Below are 5317 nucleotides of genomic sequence, written 5' to 3' on the forward strand. Positions count from 1 at the left end.
GGTTACTGCTTATAACATTTAAAGTTGTTCATGTGTTTATGCTGTTGTTGCGGTTTACTTAAAATTGGTTATGCATAGAAAAGTTTGAAAAGATAAGTGTTACCGATTATTATCGTGCATATATCGTCACATAAACGGATAATTAATTTGTTGCGATATCTCATTCTTGTTTCAGATCTAAGAGCTGATCATATCCTTGAGAGAAAAAAGTTTAACTTGCTACCTTGTTGTACAACCAAAATGTCATCCGCTCAAGATCCATTTTATATTGTAAAGGAAGAAATTCAAGAATCTGTAAGTCATTTATGATTGAACAAATCATATTCTTTATTTGTTTGATTTGCACGGACAAATTAACAAGCGTATTCTGTTTTCAGATCGATATGTTGCAGGCCACTTTTCACCAATGGGAACACATCCCTGTAGCAAGTGGAGAACAAACCCGACTCACAAAAGAACTCATTTCCAATTGTGAGAGCATTGAATGGCAGGTATGAATCTAAAACATGATCAAATGATATTTATGTGCTCGGGTTCTGAAAATCTGTCTTACTGATAGGAAGGTGGATGAACTTGAAAAGGCTATTTCTGTAGCATCTAGAGACCCTGCTTTATATGGAATCAAAGAACTAAATGGACAAGAACTGCTAGAACTCAAGTAAACATGTTTATCTTGTAGTTACTTCATTCTAGGGGTGCAAACGAGCCCGATCGTGGCTTGTTTTGAGCTCTATTTCTAAAGCTCAAGCCCGTCTTGCATTGAGCTCTGTTTTAAAGCTCAAGGTTGGCTCGTTTTGAGCTCTATTTCTAAAGCTCAAATGTGGCTTGTGAGTAATTTTTTAAGCTCAAGGTCGGGCTAGGCTTGAGCTCAGCTCGTTTTGAGCTCTCTTTCTAGAGCTCAAGCTCGGCTAGTTTCCAGCTGTATTTCTAAAGCTCAAGCTCCTCCCGTTAACAGTTTCTTAAGCTCGAGCTTGGCTCATGAGCAACTTTTTAAGCTCAAGCTTGGCTTGTGAGCAGTTTTTTAAGGTTGAGCTCGGCTCGTGAGTAAAATGTTAAGCCAAGCTTCGCTTGGTATAGGCTCATCTAATATTTTTAACTATATTTTATATAATTTAATTATTTTTATCTAAATTTTTATTATAATTTAAAATACATAACATGGTATATGTTATTGAGTAATTTTAATCATACTTTATATATAATAATAGTTATTATAATTATATCGTTAGTATATCAAATACAAGTTATATAAATAATTGGCTCGTTTAGGTTTGTGAGCTAGCTCAAGGCTCCAGTTCGTCAAACATGCTTATTTTAAGGCTTGCTCTCGGGCTTCCGCTCGTTTAAGCATGGTTAGATTTGAGCTTTTAACAATTCAGTCTTGAGCGGCTTCGCTCATTTAGGCCCCTACTTCATTCCTTAATTTTTTTTTCATGGTTTGTTGTTGATGCAAGCGTTCTTATCCAGGTTGGCAATGTTAAGAAATCAATGACCGGAAGAGGTTATTCAACTGCCAGTGGGATGCGTGAAGAGCTTATGAGGGTTCCAACTACCCGTCACCAAAACCAGGCTAGTCGTTATGTTGAAGATAATGATGATTTCATAACTTCAGAATCCGACCGACAGATGCTTCTCACCAGGTAACATTAGTTATACTTTTTTCTTTTATTATTTAGAGTCAAAGTTAATTACACACATGGCTCATGTCATTTGGGCAAAGTAACAAACTAACACGTTTGGACGCACATGCAACTTTTCAAAGTTAGTACCAAAACTAACACGTTTGGACATACATGCAACTTTTCAAAGTTAGTACCAAATTTGTTACTAGGCTCAAACCATAGGGACCATCTGTGTAATTAACTTTATTCGGGGTTTGCTTACAGAACCGAGTGTATTAATTGCTATGTTTAGGCAACAAGACGAAGAGTTAGATGAGCTGAGTGCAAGTGTTGGAAGGATTGGATCGGTTGGGCTCACCATACACGATGAACTCTTGTCACAGGTAGCCTTATTTACAAAAACACCTTTTGGTTAAATCTATTTAAATTGACATGCATAATAATTTTTAACTCCAAACATGAATGTTTAATTAATCCTGATTTATGGCAGGAGAGACTTATAGATGAATTGGGCTCAGAGATGGATAGTACAACCAATCGTCTTGATTTTGTTCAGGTCAGCTTCATTTCATGTGGCTATTTTAGTCTTCCGGCCGACTAGTGTTATGTATTTCCCAAAATGCTTGGCTCGTTTTGAGCTCTATGTCTAAAGAGCCAGCATGGCTTAGGCTCGACTCGTTTATTATTGATTAATTAATTTATATACATTATTAGTTATTTTTATATTTATGTATAATTTAAAAGTTTTATATAACATAATATATATTATTTAGTTATTGTATGATAATTTATATGCAATAACAATTATAATTTAAATATATATTAGGCTTTATAAACGTAAGTTATATAATCAATAGTTCATTTAGGCTTGCGATCCAGCTCGAGCTCGGTAAGTTACGCCCGGGGTCGCTTGTTTAACAAGCCTGCGTTTAGAATTGAGCTCGGGATCCAGTTCGTCTCAATTCAAAGTTTTAATGAGCTGGTCTTGAGTGGGCCACGAGCGGATTGACTTGTTTATACACGTACCAAAATGCATAGTTATCAAAGGCGCTCGCCTGGTGCGCCTAGGCGCAATTTTCAGGCGAGGCGCAACCATACCGCCTTGCACATTCAAAGGCGCTCTTTTGCTACCTTTCCGGCCAAAAATGACTTTCCGGTGACTTTTCTGGCCAGATTCCTGCCAGTTTCTGGCGGATTTCTGCAAATTACTGCCAAATCTGTCTGGAACAAATCTGTGGTTGCATCACCGGAGAGCAGAATTTGAAGAGGTGAGAAAGAAGATGATAAAAGGAAAATAAGGACTTTGCTTAAAAAGTTAAGTGTCTTTGCAGAAAGGCTGCACAAAAGTATGAAAAGTGACTGCATCAATAGGAGCAAAATTCAATTTTCTTTCAAAGTATTTTAAATTATTATTATAGCAGGTACAAAATTATATATTTTTGTATGTTAATATTTCTTTTACACAAATTATCTTAAAAAAGGTTTAATTTTATTTTGAAACTAGTTAGATGATTTTAATATCTAAGTATATCAGTTCCGTAAATATATTTAGAAAGTAATATTAATTTTATATACTTACAATATAAATTTGTTCTCTTTTTCAAAGCATAGTTTAATATTTTTTTTATTAAGTACGTTTTTTTTTTCTCAGGCCCTCGCTTTTTTTGCACCTTGCGCCTAGGCCCCAGGCAAGGCCTATGCGCCTTGAGTGCGCCTAACGCCTTTGATAACTATGCCAAAATGAATTTCCAATGCATTTGACGTACTAAATCACTTTATTTAAAAAAGAAATTAAAATTTGAAAATAACATGTCCGTAGACGAATGTGAATTACAAATCATTTATAAAATTAAGATATTTATTAAAAGATTTCGATTACATGTTTAGATAAGTTACTGAACTCATTTGACCCTCCCATTTGCCGTCTACCCAGTGGTGGATTTTTGTCTGGATCTGATCATATTATTCACAGATGATATTAAAAGTTAATCATGTTGCAGAAAAAAGTGGCTGTGGTTATGAAGAAGGCTAGTGCCAAGGGCCAGATGATGATGATCTTGTTCTTGATTGCTCTGTTTATCGTATTGTTTGTGTTGGTTTTCTTTACCTAGGTCTACTGAAGTTAGAATTCATGTGAGTTGTCATGGATTTTGGTTTTTAAATAAACACTGTTATAGCAAGGAGCAAATTTTGATATCAGGTAATGGTATAGTAAGTACATTGTGAGGTAAAATGCATGTCAAGTTAAACGGCAAGGAAACCATATACATCAATGGTATAGCTGTCCATGAGCTGAGCAAGGGAAAGGCTGGTTTGGTTTGTGAAATTGGCCGACATGGCATGCTTAGAATAGTAAACCGATTTGAAAACTTGAGCTTGAAATTGGCTTGTTTACAAGAGAGAGCTGGACATAAAAAGGGGGGGAGGATTTAAAGTAAACGAGTCTCACTAGCCCGAGCTTTGGCTTGTTATACAACCTTGCTCCTGGGGTTTTCATGATAAGACAAAACCTTGCTCCTGTTTCATGATATATATATATTCTGCATTAGTAATCCAAGATACATATTGCATAAGACATTGGTTATAACATCGTAAGTCCCCTATCATCATACATGGTCATTTAATCATGGTTTTGAGCCTATGGATTAATATTAATAGTACTATTGGGTGTGATGACCTCATTCATGTTGGTTGCACCAGCTATATCATTTGTGCGTAAATGAATGTATATTTCCAACATAGTTTATTGTTTCATCATTAATTTCATGTGATAAGGCATTACGCTTGGTTGTGGACCCATGTGGATTGCATCTTACCCACTCGGGCATAATAAAGTAGCATAACATGACTTAATTAATCGTTTTGGCTTAATCTCATCATTTACTTGCGTCATAAGCATACAAGCTCACTAACTATTTTCAATTGATGTTTCTTTGGAAACAATTGAGTTAAGGGCATTGCATGGTAGAACTTCGAAGTACTTGTGGAGATTTCTAGATATTCTTTTTTGTTGTTAAGCTTATATTTTGGGAGTCTTCAACCACATAACAAATCATCATGGATGTTGTAAACTTTGTCATGTAGGTATGAGCAAATGATACCGGGTATCGGTATCAAGTATTTAAGAAAATCAAGATTGGGAAATTCAGGATTGGTACCCGTCAATACCATTATTTACCAAAATTACCGAACCGAGTATTTTCGGTACTAGTACCAAGTTTTTGAGAAATTCGGTATCAGGAAATTCAAGATTGGTACCGGTCGATACCAAGCTCATCCCTAATAATGCCATGAATGCATATCTTCTCTTATAAAGCAATGTGTGCATGATCCAGTGTTCGAATACAAAAAAATGTATCATCATTCTTGTTTAAACTTTATGGCATGAATACATTTTACTATTTTCTCTTATAAACAATCTGTTCATGATCCAGTGTGTTGTACATCTCTTGTTTCCTTTTTAACGAGGATGTTACACCATCCGGTTGTGTTTTACACCATTAGCTAGTGTTCTATAAACCCTGTCACGTTAGGGGGTATGAGTACCGGTCTAGATTGTTGATCTTTGACTTCCAAGGCCGGGAAAATGATCAGCAACTTCTCCTGGTTATCAATTCTTCCTGCTTGGGCTTTTTGGCCACTGGTACACTCCTTTGTGTGAAGTTTAGTTTGGTGATTCCCTTTCTAAAACGGAA

General features: G+C 35.8%; 1 pseudogene across 1 annotated transcript; it reads left to right on the plus strand.

The window, feature by feature from the left end:
- Positions 1-209: 209 nt before the first annotated feature.
- LOC143540937 (syntaxin-61-like) lies at positions 210-3758 on the plus strand (annotated as a pseudogene). Its single transcript, XR_013136669.1, has 7 exons — positions 210-294; positions 378-491; positions 564-658; positions 1468-1640; positions 1915-2005; positions 2113-2178; positions 3623-3758. The product of XR_013136669.1 is annotated as a syntaxin-61-like (transcript).
- Positions 3759-5317: the final 1559 nt, after the last annotated feature.

This window comes from Bidens hawaiensis, unplaced genomic scaffold (genome assembly GCF_021521415.1).
Source record: "Bidens hawaiensis isolate Kalapana, Puna unplaced genomic scaffold, B.hawaiensis_p1.1 tig00012404_1, whole genome shotgun sequence".
Taxonomy (NCBI): domain Eukaryota; kingdom Viridiplantae; phylum Streptophyta; class Magnoliopsida; order Asterales; family Asteraceae; genus Bidens; species Bidens hawaiensis.